At 37.0% G+C, this 18,087-nt stretch overlaps 1 protein-coding gene across 1 annotated transcript in view; it reads right to left on the bottom strand.

The window, feature by feature from the left end:
• The window catches only part of LOC134534393 (putative uncharacterized protein ENSP00000383309), a 79,836-nt gene that overhangs the window by 43,870 nt on the left and 17,879 nt on the right, over positions 1–18,087 (bottom strand). The gene's annotated exons all lie outside the window — the stretch shown is intronic.

Here is an 18,087-nt window from a genome sequence, read left to right as displayed (position 1 = left end):
TTCGGTGGCATTTGGGTGAGGCAGTAATTGTAAGTGTGTTGCACGATGTGGCCGTGATAAATTGTAATGTGTTTGCTAAGCCCTTTAGTTTTCTGTTTGTTTCGCCACTGCGTAATTTTGCATGATCCTTAACTGCTTTTTACTCTTTGATAAGGGCTGTAATTTTGTGTCACGCCATGCTGCCAGTTGCGTTGGATTAACTGTGGCTTGCATTGCCACTTTGATGATATTTTATTTGCTTACTTGTAATGTTTACTTCCTCTCATGCCGCAGCGATATAGGTTATTTTTGCTTAATTTTATTGTTCGTCTCATTTCCCTGTAACTTTAACTTGTCCTCATGTGCGATCCTGTGTCGTGTTTGGGCGGAATGCTTGCCTCCCACCCACTGCAACTAACTACCTCGTCAGGGTTTACATGACGCGTCATGGTTATAGCTCGTAATTATTTTGTAATCACGACAATGCACTTTTATGGCTTGCGAGGCCTGTGTAAATTGCATATTTACATGGCCAATTTATTATAATATTATGGCACTTGTAGCCAGTATAATTCTACGTAACTTAATGTTCACCCTATAAGCGAGTTTGTCACGGTGTTTATGTACCACCTTTTCATTTTTAACTACTTTCATATGTGACTGATATGTTATACTCAATCATTTATCATCAGTTATAAGATACTGCCATGTTTACTGGAATGTTTGTTGAAGTATGTTCATACTTTGAAAACACTTAAGCTCTCTGCCATTTCCCCTAATTGAAGGGGAATGCTTATTTATTTTGTGCGCGCCCATTTTGCGCACTACGTAGTCTGTTTGAACCTTGGGTCAAGCAGGCGGCAAAATGTCAGCCGGATGTACCTGGCCACCAAATAGACGTGGCTGGTTAACCGACTGTCATGTGGAGATAATCTAGAGACACACGTCAAGACACGCAAAGGACTCGCTTCGCCTTAAAATATGACTGTAGACATCGAGAAACGGTGGTAAACTGCTTTTTTTTTTATTTGTAGAATTTCTGTAATAAATTTTTATTTGTTGTTTGTTGTTTTATTCCTTGAACCTGTACTTCTTTGGTTTTTTAATTGATATACCTTTTCTGCATAAAGTAAAGATCAAACCAAGGACGGATGTCTATCGAAACAATCATTATTTTAACAAGGGATTTTTTATGAACTAAGGTATATTACGAAATAATTACGAATTTCCAAGATGGGGGCTAAGATGGCTGACAAGATGGTAGGTGTCTGGCAATAAATAATTCCTGCACTCTAGCGGGTAAAATTTAAACTAGCATTACAGCCATGCCAATGCACTCTAGCATACGAAAACTAAATGTCGAATACAAGATGGCGGATTGACGTCATAACGTTTGGCGTAATATCTACCTTGACATTAGTAGTGGGAGGTCAGTCTGCCGGGTGTCTTCCATGAGGGAGGATCCATCGCCATTTTTGTTTTTCCCAAGCCGGGTCGAACCGAGGACTCCATGTCGTTAGTATGTTTTATAAATGAAATTGTACTAAAATTTTATCAATTAAAGTTTTTATTGAAGTTATACTTCTTTAGGCGCGTTATGAAAAAAATGATGAGAGTGAAATTTTAAGATACCGCGCATCACTGTAACACAAAATGAACAGGTTGAATGAAACTGCCCGCTAAACTGCTCATTAAGTCTCGAAAAAAAGCTACCAACAAAATAGAAATATAACCTATATTAGTCGCACATGTTGGCACGCTCGTCGCTTCTGATCACTGTTTTCACATTCATAATAATTATCCACATGTTTCTAGTTTATACAATCACAACACGTGTTTTAGTTTCATACAAGTGCGAATTATATATGTTCTAACTAATTATATTCATTAGTGATTTAAATTGAACATTTTGATTAATATTATTTTTTTATTCGTTAATATTAGTAAAAAAATTGTGCCTTTATATTTTTTCAAGTGCTCCAATATAATTGAGGTAACCTATCCGTATGTATTATTTATTGATATAAATTAAAATATTATTATTTAATATATTTAATACTAAATATTATTAAATTATTAATGTTAAATATTTATTATTGGTTATTTAATATTTACAAAATAAAGAAATAAATTTAATAAAACATTTAATAAAAAAATTATGTTAAAAATTAAAATCGAACATTAAATAAAATATTAACTTTTAATATTTATTATTTATTTGATAAAATAATAAATATTTATCAAAATTAATGAATAAATTTAATGAAAACTTTTTGATAAATATGAAAAGTGAATATTAAATTAAGAAAATAATAAATATTTAAATAATGAATAAACTTAAATTAAATATTTGCATTTATTATTAAATTTATTTATTTTCTTTTAAAATATTAAATAATCAATAATAAATATTTAAAATTAATAATCCTATAAAAATAGTACAAATTATGTCATATATATATATTATTCTCTAAACTTTATTTATTTAATTTTTCAAATTTAAATTTAACTTTATTGACTGCCTGCAATTAAAAACTATTTTTTAATGATGCCAATGAAGTATAACTTCTCACGTGCGTACATAAGTACACGCACCCATATTTTTTTTAGTTTTAAAAAAATTCATGATTTTCTAGAATAAAAATTACGAATTTTAAGATGGCTGGTGTAACAAAAAGTGCAAAGTTTCTAGAATCCAAGATGACGGGTATTACGCATGTAATTTTTTAAAATTTTTATTTGAAATTTTAATAAGCAATTTTTTAAAATTTTTATACATAAATTACATGTTTACTCTAGCCGCGTAGAGCCGATGACTGAGATGGATTCGATAACAAAACATTTGAAGTAAGCCATTTTTTTCGTAATATTTCGATCGAAAATTAAAGATCTCAAGTTTTCAGTCAATGTCAATGTCATAATCTCTAATGGGCTTTTGGGGAATATCACACCTCTTCGAAATATTTCTCCCCTCTCCGAGGTATGTTGGCCTCTCCAGATATTTTTGTGAAATAAATCCGGAATATTTCTCTAAAAAAGGGAATTTTTCCTTTGAAATAGAGAAATTTCTAGGAATTTTGAGGAGTTTTGAGTCATATTTGAGAAATTTGTACTCCAAGATGGCCGCTGTGACATTACAATCAAAGATGGCAGATCCATTTCCGGACCCTACATTCCTTACTACTTAAGTTGCTTTAGATACATGCATATCATTAAAAGAAATATATTGTTCATGTCAATGTTTCATTTGTTTATTAAATCCAATCCAGCCGCCTTTTCACTCATAGAAGTTAAATTCTGGAAAGTAATCTTATGACGTAGAATTTTGAAACTGCCAGCTTTATAAATTATATAATAAATGCTATAGTAAATTATATTACTTCGGCAATCCAGTCGGTAGTTTATGTGTGATGGTTGTACAAACTCACTAACAAAGGGTCCACTAGAAAAAACATATAAACAATATTTATTAGTGTTACAAATATCCTAAGCATATGTTTGCTATATAATTGATTCAATGACAATTTAAGAGTTCAAGTATTTTTCTTTAATGATTTAGTTATCTGTATAGTTGAAGGTGACAGGGAATGGAATTTATTTCCATTTAGTACTCCACAGTTGTACATACTGTTTGCACGCGTGCTCAGCAAATGTGATACGTATGCAGCTGACGACAGTGGAGGGGAGTGGTGCCCCTCCCCTTGGAAGGGGGGAGCTAACCCCAACACCAAGCAGGGGGTGGGGGTATTTAACCAGCCCAGATTGCAGGGCGTGTCGGGGTGAAAAACTCCCGCTAATGATAGAGAAACTGGCCATAATTTAACACGCATACAACGTATGATAGATATTTATTGCAGCGGGGGGGGAGGGGGTGAGGTTTTGTTCGCGCAGACACCTCAGCCCTGCTGCTGCTTTGCGTTTTGCTGTTATCGCTAATGAGAGTTCGTCCCTCGCACGAACACTGCTCAAAAGCCCAGGCAGAACCAAAAAAGGGGGGTTGTCTGTAAAGTCGGTTTACGGACGATAATTTTACGTGATAACGTCATAAGAAAACATTGATGAAAAATTAAATACTTTTTTAACTTTCAAATAATATTTAAAGTTTTTGCAAATTTAATTTAAATATTTTTTTAAAATATAATCATGAACAATTAGTTAAAAAGCCCGCCTTAACCTGAAGATTTTCTCGCACGGTGGTTGGCCGGTTCTTGCACGCTCAGCTCAGGCGGAACGTGACAAAATTTTCGTGCGTGCAGCCGGCGTTCATCGATTTATAAGACGTTTTCACGTCAAAAAAAACCCCCTATGTTTTGTGGTAGAGCATACATGATTACAGATTCAGATGAAAATATTAAATTTATTTAGGTGAATGATTGAATGGCAGTGATTCAGTGGAGTGGGTCGGACGCACAAGACCTAAGTGCTTCTCACGACGGACAGGTCAGCTCTGTGTGACCCGGTGACCTCGGCCAGCTCTGGAGGGTCGTGTGGCCATCTGACGTCACCGCGCTGGCGAGACCCGTCCGTCGAGACTCATCGCTACATCATGCCATCAGAGGTAGTGTCAGATGACTTTATCATCTTTCATTTATACTTTGTTTGTGCACCTTTAAGATGTAGCGTCGGGTTCGCCGCAACTTTCAAACAGCGCGCGTCAGCGCGGGCGGCGGCACGTCGTCCCCTCCCTCCTCACCCCTCCTAGTGAGTGCTTGCTTGCTCCTCGCCTCCCCTCCTGGGGTTGGCGCATGTGCGCTGTGCCGCACCTAATCTATTTAAACGGCTGTCAAAGTGTAATTCGTCCTTGTCTTGTTTAATTTGTTGGCTGGTCTCTTTCGGCAGCTCGAGTAGCTGCATTGTCTTTGTAATCCAGCAAGTAGTCAGTGAGGCTTCATTTGTACGACGTGCGAGGGCGACCTCGGGGGAAACATGCAAGTGTTGTTTGGCTTTGCGAGTGAGGCGATGGCCCTTGCCCTCATGTAAGCTTATGTAAATTCTTGTCTGTTTTGTTTAAATTCCCTTTCGGTCGCCACATAGAAAATTATGTTTGGGTTTACTTGAATAATTTAACTTCACTTTCAACTTTTTCTTTGTAATTATTCTCACCTGAGACGTCGACGTACGTAAAACGCCACATTATTTATTTATTTTAGAATGTAACTTAACTTGCGCGCATTATGTAGTATGTTTTCCCTACATAACGACTTTGTTGTAATTTTGCTGTTTTCAACGCGTCTACCTTGTGACGCCCCCTTTTGATGTTCCGTAATGGGACCGCGCACTGTTTCGCCGGCGTAACTCGTAACTTGTTACTTGTTCTCTATATTTTGCAGCCTTGATAATGGCTCGTTCACTTGAAATTTTGCTGTGTTCATTGTAAATTTAATGGATTCTGGATATTAAACGTTATTGTTATTTGAAACCTAATTGGTTTTCCTGTCTCACTGTTGTTCACGTGTTCATTAATCAATTTTTTTTGGCCTAATTAAATGCCAAGTTAATAATGTAAAATTATGTTATTATGTCATCAAATCCCATTCCTCAATCCTTGCCATGCTATGGCCCCCCTACTCGTATCATAGCATTAGGCTTTCAAAGAGACTAAACATATAATCTGTTACATGCAGAGTAACCGATATAACGTAAATTTAGGTTATATATTTATAAATAATCATTTAAAATATATGCCTAGAAGGGTATATTGATAAAAATTAGGTTATTAAAATTTTAACTGAAATATATTGCTTTTTAAATTGGTTTTGTAAATAGTGAAAATTGTTAAGTATTTTTGATTCTTTACATCAAAAATATAATATCATGTTGGAAAATGTTTTTGAATTAAATAGCCATCAAATTATTTTGACGATAGGCTTCGTGAATGTGATATCTGTGCTGCAGGTACTCGGTACGGCGAGCTGCGCAGCCACGAGCCAGGGTCGGGTTATGGACGAGCCTTCCTGCGCGGCGCGGGCTCGTATATCAGCGCACTGCTTCCCGCCCACCTACGCTGCATTATGCAGCCGCCACGCAGCGCCGCTGCAGCAGAGGATGCCCGCGGCTTATGGCGGCCGGCCCGGCTTCCGGCCCCACAATACGACACCCGCCATTTTGCCCAAATGAATTAACATCGGCGCTGCCGCCTCTCGGCCAGTTTATCATGATAATGAGTCTCGCTGGACGGCGCTGTTGTGGCTACGAGTGTTGCAGAGCGTGCACTCGCCATTCACGTCTCTCTCCCTCTCTCCCTCTCTCCCTCTCTCTCAGATAACGGCTCATCAATTAAACTACCACTTTGATAACCGCGGCGCCATGCCGTGCCGGCCAGATATCTGCGCGCGCATAAATAACACCGTAGCTTGCCTTTCGCTACGATTTTGTTCAGCACTCATGTGCGTGCATAAGTACTCTCTTTAGTGTTAATGGTTGGGAGTGTGACAAACTATACAATGTAAAACAAATATTTCATACGGTATTAAACTGAAGGTAAAAATTGTAAGAATCTAAAATGATGTCAATTATAACAAATGTTCTTTAGAACATAACCATTTTATTCATTTATACATTTATAACCTTCCAAATCCGATAATTTATTTGCAGTCGTTTAAGAGTTGGAAAATGAAGTTGCAGGTCAATAAAGAATGTACACTGAACCAAACAATCAAACTTTGAACTTAACAAAACAGAATTTTCAAAAAGAATCTGATACACATTATTTAGATTAGTAACTTCTCATACATAACACCCGTACTAAAGTAGGAGAAAAGAAATATTTTTCTTGAGCGAATATTTTTCTCCAAATAAAAGGTATAATTATAATATGAAGTAAAAAGGTATGTGTATATTACACGAAAACAAACGACTGTATCATTAACTTGCTTATTGTTTTAGTACAGAAACACTTTAAAAAATATTTATAGGGTTCCCATAAAAGTACTTTTTTTCCTTATTACCGGCCTTACTTCTTCCAGCTAAAATTCACTTCGGAGTGACGTAGTGACCGTCTAATATATAAACCGAACGATTGCGCCAGTATTTTACACTTACACGTTGAAACAGTTTCCTCACATGACGCAGTGTCTCTTCCAGCAGAAATGCAAGTCTTTATTGCATAACCAGTTACATTATTGTCTACAACTGAACTGCTGTTCGTTTCGGCGCCTGAAGTGCAACTTCTGGAGGCCACTCGCTCTGTTAGCTCTCGCAGGTTTTATGAAGAACCATGCGTGACTTCATTTGTAGAATATTTCAACTCTTTGGCTAGAATTACAATTAGTTTTACAAATATTTTTTTTTTTGCATCACTGAGGTGAAGACTAAATAATAGCAACATGTCAGAAAATATATTCTGTGGCTGAAGTCATGCCAGTAATAGATTATTTTCACTAAACCACGTCTTTTGACACTTGGTAAAAAATAAATTTGCTAAAAAATACAGTAAAGAAATGAGAAACTTTTAGCTTCATTTAGTAACCCAATTTTTTACGGAGATAAATCTGTAAGGAAAAGTAAAATGTTTCCATAACTCGACTTTACCGGAAACAACTACAGTAAATAAAAAAACGTATCATGTAAAACCACTCATTTATACTCCAATTAAAAAAAAGAATAAAAATCATCATTATTATCACTTCCGACTACGTAAATTAAATCACGGTACAGTGATGCATTTCCTATAATTACCCACAATACTACCATCAAACCATTTCTTTTTGTAACTAAGCTTTTCTTTCAACTTAAAGATTACCTTTTAATTTAATCAATTCACCCTGTGTTTAGTTTGGCTACTTTGAAAACCCCCAGAACTTTCATTTTTAACTAAATGCCATATTATTTATTATATTTATACATGTGAACGTTATAAAAGATCTTTGACATAAACAAAAACTTTATGTGGTGAGAATTTGGCGAATAACAATCAAACTTATGTTTCCCAACAAATGGTTTGTAGTACTTTTAAAAAAAAGAATACCTATTATCAAATTAACGTGAAATAATTTTTTTTTTTACTTGTGTTTTAAATAAAAATAATATGTATAAGTTAAAAATTTACAAAAGTAAATTTTTCATTTCCAATCTGTTAATTAACGTAAACATTTTAGAACTTTTTAAAAAATTGAAATTGTAAATATCGGTACACAAAAAAATAATTAAATTAATTTTGGAACTTAAAACGCTTATGAAACATAACTTATTTATTATCAAATTTTTTGTGATGAATTAATTATAGTGATTATACCATTTTAATTACTGTAAAACACCTTAAGAAAACAATATTTGTACACATATTTATTTTAAAGAATTTTGCTAAATTCATTAAATTGGAGCATTGTATTAAAACAAATTCCAGTACATTCCCAACTGCTATAATAATATGATTTTTATGTTCTAATTGTGTAAAAAACGTATTTTGCTTAAGTATAATTATATTAAATCTACAAGCAGGTGCCACTACCTAAACTGCTAACAAAACGTTACTTCTTTCAAAGAGGTTAACACTTTTTAACCAATTAATATTATAAAAGAGTAAAAAAGTATTTTTGTAAATTCTCAGTTTTGTCCACAACTACTTACCACTTTCCACTAGCGTTGGTGGAAGTGGCTGGGCATCTTTGATAAAATTTCGTTTCTTACATTTAATTTTCGACAGCTTTTACCCATTAATTTCCATGCCAATGGATGTTGCATTGTTGAGGCCTCCTTTGTCTCCATGGCAACAGGTATTGCATTGTTAATGCATTCTTTGTTTTCTAGCAACGGCTATTGCATTGTTTCTGTTGTTTGTTCCTAGAGAGCACCAGTGTCGCCCTTATTTTTTTTTGTTCTGCTGGAGGCCGCCATCTTGGATACCGTTGACTTTGTTTCTGCTGTTTGTTCCTAGAGAGCGCCAGCGTCGCTCTGTCTAATCACATAAGGCCTATGTTCCATTACTTACCAGAGCTATTATGGTCCTTATCGACATATTAAATTTAATTTTTAATGCAACATACATTGGAAGCGCTGTAATTCGAACCATCGCAGCTCTGATCGCTAGGTTGGAAAACATACGCCTTTAACCACACGGCCATCGAGACATTTACCAGACTGAGAATTAAATAAGGTATATATAAAAATGACATTCATATTCGGACTTGTAATTTTTTTAATTTTAAGTAATAATAGCATAACTTGTTAGAGACAGAACCGCCATATTTTACAAAGACATAACTGTTGCAATTATCGTCGCGGTCGCCATCTTGAAAATTGGTAATTTCAATGCTAGAAATTCCGAAAAAATTACAAAAAAATATTTTAATAATCGCTTACTTCAAATGTTTAGTTATTTAAACGATTTCAGTCCTCGGGTCGATTTCCGGCGAAAGTAAACCAGTAATTTATTAATGTATTAAAAAAATTCTCAATAAAAAGTAATAAAAATGTCTTACGCCACACCCGTCGTTTAGAATTATGTCACCACTGTATCAATTATCGTTACTGACGATACCTTGAAAATCTTAATTTACTATCCGATTTTAATGAAAAATGTTCAAAATTCATCAAAAAATTTACTTATTAGAATACTGATTGATTATATCGATTCCCGTCCTTGGTTCGAAACCGGTAAGAGCAAAAAACAAAAAAATAAAAACATATCCTTCCTCCACGGAAGCTACCTAGACTGACCTCACACCACCAATACCAAGGTATATATATCGTACACTGGTATGACGTCATGTCCGCCACCTTTTCCTCGTCCGCTGGAGGCCGCCATCTTGTTTTCGTCTGCTAGAGTGTGCTAGCACCATGTTAGTATAATTTTCTGTTCACCATACCTTTGTCCTCAACTGTTGGCATTGAACTTTGACCTTGACCTTGAACTTTGACCTTGACCTTGAACTTTAACCTTGACCTTAAAATTTGACCTTGACCTTGAATATCGACCTTAACCTTGAAATTTGACCTTGACCATGAATTATGACCTTAACATTGAAATTTGACCTTGACCTTGAACTTCGACCATGAACTTTGACCTCGACCTTTGAAATTTTAACTTGACCTTGAACTTTGTCCTGACCCTGAAATTTAACCATTACCTTGATATCCATCTTAGATACATCATTTTGTGTTCAGTACTCGCTACCAGGAGCTACCACCTGCTAGAGGACATTGCCACCATCATGTTTCATCTGCTGGAGGACACCATCTTGTGTGTACTCGTCTTATAGAGTGCATTACCATCATGCTAGTTTTATTCTTACCTGATAGAGTGCAGTAATAATTTATTATTACTGTGACACCTACCATATTATCATTTGGGTGCCATATTGGTAATTTATAATTATTTAGCTAGAAATTCGGAAAAAATTACAAAATTCATTAAATAAATTTATAATCAATATATTGATTGATTCGATCGATTCCTGTCCTTTGTTATATCCCTGGTGGATGCAAAACATTTAATTTGATATAAAAAAATAATAAATTCAATAAATCATGTTCAAAATCCTAAAAGAGGCTTTAAATCAACTACTATCATCATTCTATAAGCCATTGCAACTGCCATCTTGGATATTTGTATTTATTGACTTATAAATTCGGGAAAAATTCCAAAATTCACCGAAAAAATATTTTATTAATTTACATTTTGAATCGATGGATTCCTGTCATCGGTTTGCTTTTTGAACAGTGACAAGTGTAACAAAATAATAAATAAATTTTATATTTTGGTTTCCATTACCTTTCATGGAGTTTATCAATCATTCACTCTACGAAAAACAACTCAAGACAATATACGACAATGTTCGACGAATTAAATACGTTGGTGATAAGCCTAACATGAAAGTATAGTTTTTCGATACTTAGAATAACTTCTTAACCGTTCATGTACAAAGCCATACATACATATAGACCAAGCGTCTTCGGACCACGAGACCGGGTCATAAACAATGTCATACGTATAGACCAGTCATTTCCGAACCTCACGACCTTCTTCATCAACAGCTAATTATATTCAATTAAACCAACGTAAAATGTTTTTACGCTTACAAGAGGACCAAGAATCCCATCAAAAAGGCAGCACATTTTGGAAGCACCATCAACAAAAAGGCAGCACATTTTGGAAGCACAATTAAAAAGGCAGCACATTTGGAAGCACAATCAACAAAAAGGAAGCACATTTTGGAAGCAAAATCAAAAAGGCAGCACATTTTGGAAACACCATCAACAAAAAGGCAGCACATTTTGGAAGCACCATCAACAAAAAGGCAGCACATTTGGAAGCAAAATCAAAAAGGCAGCACATTTTGGAAACACCATCAACAAAAAGACAGCACATTTTGGAAGCACCATCAACAAAAAGGCAGCACATTTGGAAGTACAATTAAAAAAACAGTACATTTGGAAGCACAATTAAAAGTCAGCACATTTTGAACGCACCATCAATCAAAAGGAAGCACATTCTACAAAACGAAAGCTCATTTAACGAAAAGGAGGTACATTCTCACGTACATTCAACTTGGTAGGATGCGATCATCATTTTAAAGTTATGATATAATGTTTCTATCAGTCTATGAATCCATCAGTTTTTATTTCCATAAGTCATTAGCTCCTGTTACGCCCCTCGTGCCTCAAAATTAAATTATTTTAATTTAATAAACAAAACCTTGGAAACTGCTGGGCAAAATATTAAGAAAAATAAAGTTATTGACCAGAGGTGGCACGAGGTGGAGAACAAGACAATTTGGAACTCGCTGCACACAAGCAACATGTGAGCTAGTGGATCGTTAAATATAATAAGGTATATAATAAATAAACAGTACATAAGTAGCTTGGTCTATAGGTTCCCTGTTTTATTTAGAATGGTAAATTAGATCCTTTTTTTCTTTGTTTTGGTATTACAACTAAAGATATTAACACGTAACAAGTAGGAGGGCCGGCCCGATATTATTAATAACACGTTATGTTATATTAATTACACATCATCACAGAAACAAAAAAAAATTGAAATATTCCACCCTATTAGATCCTTTGGTTGATTACAATGATAATATTCTCATTGATTTTACATATTCTCGTCGATTAAGTTGTTAAGTCACTGGTCGCTGGTATGCAATTTATTCACTTAGTTCATTGTATGTAAGGGGGAAATATATTTTTAATATCACCAGAGTATTTAAAAGATGACGTCGGGCCGGGAGGAAAGCTCTTCTTAGGAGAAAAGCAGCTGGAGGTTCTGCACAACATGATGCGTGTGATTTCGGCACCCAACTGTTGGACCCTGTCTGAAACACAAGCCAAATTCCAAACGAATTATACCTGCTTCCAGACAGTCAAACACAGTCGGCGCGAAGGCCAACAAATGGTAATTCGGGGAGGAAAAAGATCGAAGTGACTCACCAAACAGGGTGTAGCTCCAGGGCTCAGGAGATGTCTCGCGCCGACATCAGAATGGCGCGGACCGAGAATAGCGCGGATGACGCGGCAGAAATCATCAATAAGTGAAAAAAAAATTAATAAAATTATAACTAAGACATGACTTGTTCTAAATGTTCCTACTGACTGGCTACTGAATTTTTAGCTGGGATCACATCCCTTAAGACCGATGACTACATTCTTGATTCGAACGAGTACGTCGTTGCCGAAGACCAGCCTCTTAACACAGAGGACGCCGAGATGACGCGGTAAGTAGCCGAAGTCAGAGTACCAAGTCCGGCAATGGTGGACAAAGCTCCTAATTAAAACGGGCGGTAGGCCCTAGGGAAAAAGAGGGGGAAGGTTCGGCTCTGGACCGAACATATCCGGAGGTGCCCGAAAGGGGTCGTAGCCACGACTTCAGTTGTTTGCGCCGAAAAGCGACTGCCGCTCTCTCTACCGGCGGAAACAGAAAGCAACATACAATTGACTATTACAGGCCGCGAGGAGGAAGCATAGGGCCTTATGGCGTAGCTGGTGGTGCACTCTGGTGGCCTAAAGGGGTCATAAAGGGGGGAGTTAGCAAGATCGCCCACAGGTGTCGTGGGCGTCAGCTCCACGAGCTGGCGCCAAGAGAAGACGTTACAGTTTCTGCCACTAGATGTCGTGGAGGGCTCTTTAGGGCAAGGGAGAAAGTCCTTGGAGTAGGCCATCGTCTTGGCGAGTTCACGTACGTACAATGATCCAGGGTAGAATTCTTAGAACCGAGGGGTGGTGGAGAGAGAGGGGAGGGTGGACAGAAAATGCCATTAGGCTGGGAACGGAGGTGCACGGGAGACTCGTTCGTGCCGAGACTAGCTAGTCTCAGCAGGCCTATAAGAAATAGAGCTTGCAGGCCAGAAGCTGCTCTATGCGATTTTAGTCATGCAGGGAATTAATATTACAAACCCGGGACGTGACTGCAGGCGAGAGAAATTTAAACCGGGCTGCCAACGACTACCTTAGACTAGCAAAAGCTCAGATTGATCCTTGAGAAAGGGTGCCTCGGTTCACTGGCACAAAGTTTAACTACGTAGGGTACACCAGCCTAACAAAGTGTAAATCACCCCTTTAGTAACCAGATTATAATAATAATAAAATTTCCAAAAATAATTAAAAATTATAATAACAAATTTAAAAAAAACGTGTCGAAGTTCCTAATTTCCGGCACACTCCAATAGTCATTGTCTCCATCAGCCATTGACTTCAACAGTCTGGCTCCAAAAGTCATTAGCTCCGACAGTCATTGGCTCCAACTGCCTTTTGCTTCAACAGCTCCAATGATATTTGGCTAGAATGCTACGAGTCTAAGAGACTATGAAGCTACAAGGCTACGAGTCTACAAGGATCTAGCTGGTTACGAGTTTTACATGACTGTGAGACTGTATGGCTAAAAGGCTGCGTGGCTACGAAACTTCATGTCTATGAAGCTACAAGGATACAAGTCTACTCGACTCCAAATGCAGGGCTGCCACTCATGGGTTTTTCCACCCAGATCTGGGTTTTTGCGATGGTGTTTGGGTTTCTTGGTTTTTAAATAATGAATTCCAACAATTCTAGGTTTTTTATAATTTTAATTATTTTTATACCTAAAACAATAATAACGGTAGCTACTGTATCTGTTGCAATATGTTTGAAAAATGCAAACAAGTCTATGTGTTTCACACACAAAAATACATATAAACACAAAACTAGCTTTTCAAGAAGCTAAGTCGAATATTAAATTAGACACATTCTTCAAAGAAGCTTGAAGAACACAAAACCAATGCAACAATTAACCTTCAAACCGATCTTGTAGAATCAGACTCTGAATAAAGACTAACGTACATGATGCAGTTTTATAAAAACAATTACCGTTTTAAAGAATGAAGTGATGGTGTTTGTTTTGTCATGTACATATTTGTAGGTTTTTTTTATGATATGTGCTGCTCCAAGAATTATTTATATAGCCATTTTGCTGCAGTGTAGTTTTATTGTATTGGTTGTATTTAACCGTTTTCAGTCTTGTAAGGTAATTAATTGTTTTATATTAAAACCAGTTGTTATATTTTTAAATTAATACTCAAACAATTTCAACAATAGCATTTTAAACGCATCTGGGTTTTTTACCCATGGTCCTGGTTTTTTTTGTAGGTTATCTAGGTTTTTCATGAATATCAGAGTGGCAGCCCTGTCCAAATGTCTGCAAGGCTACATGGCTACAAGACCACTTGGCTACAAAGCTTCAATTCTACGAGTCTACAAGACTCCTCAACTACCTACGAGTCTACAAGACTCCTCAACTACCTACGAGTCTACAAAGCTCCAACTGCCCCAGCAGCATTATGTTATAACATTACAAGGCTACTTGGTTACGTAGCTACAAGTCTACAGAAAAAAAAAACATGGAATGAAATAAAATATTTTACTTAAATAATTACAAGTTTTTACAACTTTTTTAACATTTTTCCAGCAAGAGATAAACGAAATCACTAAGGTGAACCTTAAATAAAATTGCAACATGTTAGGAAATATATACCGTTGCTGAAGTCAATCCAGTACTAAATTAGCTCTACTTTACCACGTCTTTGAAACTTGGTAATCAATATGTTTGCTAAATGGCAGTAAAGAAATAAGTAAATGTTTAGCATAAATTTATACCTTTAGCGTTTTACGGAGAGAAATCTGTTGGAAAAAAAAAACGGTTGTCTGTAAAGTCGGTTTACGGACAAAAGTTTAATATGACAACGTCATAACAAAACATTGATGAAATATTGCATACTTTTATGACTAAAATTGAATCATTTTTATTGAATTATCACTATTTTGTATGGATACAAAGAAGGAGGGAAATGAAATATACAATTTAATTGATCAATTTACTTTTATTTGCACTCATTAATTCAAATATGTTTATTACATTAACGAACAGATTATTTTAACTATAACTTTTATACATGTTTGCTATTTAACTTCTTACAATCTGTGTTATTCTGTTAAGGATAGAACGACGATAGGAAAAGTAGGAAACGAATGGGAGTGTTTCAAGTTTAATGTGCCTCGAAAAAGTCAAATCGATGGTTGTTCCAATCGAGTGGAAGAGAGATAGATGTGGCGCAAGGGTACAATGAGCGTAACGGGACAAATCGTAACGGGACAATGTGCGTAAAAGGACAATGAGTCATCCTTTTTCGTGCGTGCAGCCGGAGTTCATCGATTTATTAGACGTTGTCACGTCAAAAATCCTAAACTTGGATTTACATAAAAAACTCCATTAATATGAGAATGTAGCATGTGAATCCAGTTATTAATGCATCAATAAAAAAAACAATAGTCACTATGATTTTGACGACGTTATTTAAAAAAAATACGACACATTGTAAAAAATATACTGTACTTTTACAAGGAAAGTCCTTAGAAAATCAGTTGCCATTGGTTTCACTTGTAAAACTGCAAGGCAGAACCCAGTATTGCAAGTGACATTGTTGGCAACTCAGTTCCCCGTGGAACAACAGACAGACGAGGGGGTCGCGTGGCCAGGTGTGGGTGGCCGTCTAGGTGGCCAACAAGGCGAGGCGGGACACCTCCATTGTTGCGGCCCGGCAGGAGAGGGTGGAGGTGGCCAGTTCGTGACCGCCACCCCTTGCAATCCCTCTTCGTTAACGCCAGCGCTCGTTTCCTGCATGACGTCACACGCCAGGCCTGACGTGATGTGTGTTTTATTACCATATTTTGTAATTCGTTAAGGTGGTGATGGCGGGCTGCCGTGAGGCCGGTATTGATTGGCTGTGGGCCGGAGATGGTTATCACTGCGAGTGGCTTCCCCGCAGGTGTGCCGACCATTAGGCCGTACCTGTTGAGCGCCAGCTGCCCGGGGTGTGCACACGGCCAGCTGACTCTGGACTGCATGTCAGTAGCTGTGCCGGGTGGCATCAGGCCAAGTGTCGGTACACTCGGCCAGCTAACTCTGGACTGCATGTCAGTAGCTGTGCCGGGTGGCATCAGGCCAAGTGTCGGTACACTCGGCCAGCTAACTCTGGACTGCATGTCAGTAGCTGTGCCGGGTGGCATCAGGCCAAGTGTCGGTACACACGGCCAGCTACCTCTGAACTGCATGTCAGTAGCTTTGCCGGGTGGCATCAGGCCAAGTGTCGGGTGATACAATCGTCCAACTCTAAATACTAAGTCATTGGTTGTGCCAAATATTTTTACTCTAATTGTCTGTAGAAAGAGCCAGCTAACTCTGGACTCTATTTTAATAGGTGTGTCGGTTACAACAGGCTAAGTGTCGGAATATACAAGTTGACATTGTGCTCTTTGTCCCTCTGACAAAGAACCAATTAAGGCTTAGTGTCGGTAGATACAGCTATTTAATTGTGGGCTCTCTGTCAGTAGGTGTACCGCGTAACTTTAGTCTAAGTGTTCCTAAATACAACCGTCCAACTCTGGACTCCAAGTTGTGCCGGATAACTTCACGCTAAGTTTCGGTAGATAAAACTGTCCAACTCTAAACTCTACGTCTGTAGGTTATCAGATATATGTACGTTAATTGTCGGTAGATAGAGCCAGCTAGTTCTGGACTCTATCTCAATTGGTGTGTCGGGTAACTTCAGCATAATTGTTGGTAGATACAGCCTTCTTCCTCTGACCTCAATGCCACTGTTTTTACCGGTAACCTTAGGCTACGTTGGATTCGTTTATCTGGGGTTTAGCTCTATTTTACTACAAAATGCGTATAACTTGGGGTTATTTGTTTGCAGCTAGAGCCATCTGACTTCGGTCCCTATGCCAGTTAGTGTGCTGGATAATACAAGCTACACTTCGGTAAATGCAGCCACCTGACTTTGGGATTTAATTTAGTGACTTTTCCGTTACGGGTGATTTATGGTCTTCCTGTTGGTAACTAGAGCCCTCTATCTGCTTTGAAGTTCTGTATTAGTAAGTTTCACGTTTCTTGATCTACGTTTAGGCATTATTCAGCCAGCTGCCAATAGGTATTTTAATTGAAATGGACAAATTAAACGCTTTATCGCATGTTTTAAAGACAAATTCTTTGTTTAGGCACTAGGTGATAACTGAGTATCTAACCATATCTCAAAAATGGTTTAAATAGCCAAAACAATTCTTTAAAATTTTGGTTATCTGTTCTATAGAAAAACTGTGGTTGCAGATTGTGTTGTTGTTAAATATGCTAGCGTTTCTATAATTTGATAATTGTTGACACTCTTGTATTAATTAAAAAGAAATAATTTATTACGGAATTTTAAGCCAGACAACCTTATAATCAACTGAAAAATGTAGGAAGGGTTTCTAAAGTATATGATGCACGACACTTGGAAGTACATATTGACATAAGTACGTAACATTGACCTGACACCTTGACAGTGACTCAAGAGCGATGTAGCAAAGGCATCTTTGATGTGTAAACATCTTAGCTCCTGGTGTACTGCATTTGGTAGGCGTAATTATGTGAACATGGAATGGAAGTCGATGAACGGAAATGTGTCATAAATATGCCGGACACACGTGTAGCACTATTAACCCTTATTCAGTTACTTTCATAAATACTAGGGGTTATAACAATCGTATTGGTATGCAAATGAAATATTTTACATTGAAACTACCCTGAAATATAATTGTTAAACTAAAATAGTCATAGCTGCTAATCGTGCGCTTGAAAAACCTCAAAGAATGTGGTTCAAATCT

The sequence above is a fragment of the Bacillus rossius genome, chromosome 7 (genome assembly GCF_032445375.1).
Source record: "Bacillus rossius redtenbacheri isolate Brsri chromosome 7, Brsri_v3, whole genome shotgun sequence".
Classification (NCBI taxonomy): Eukaryota; Metazoa; Arthropoda; class Insecta; order Phasmatodea; family Bacillidae; genus Bacillus; species Bacillus rossius.
This window is presented reverse-complemented; position numbering and strand designations above follow the sequence as displayed.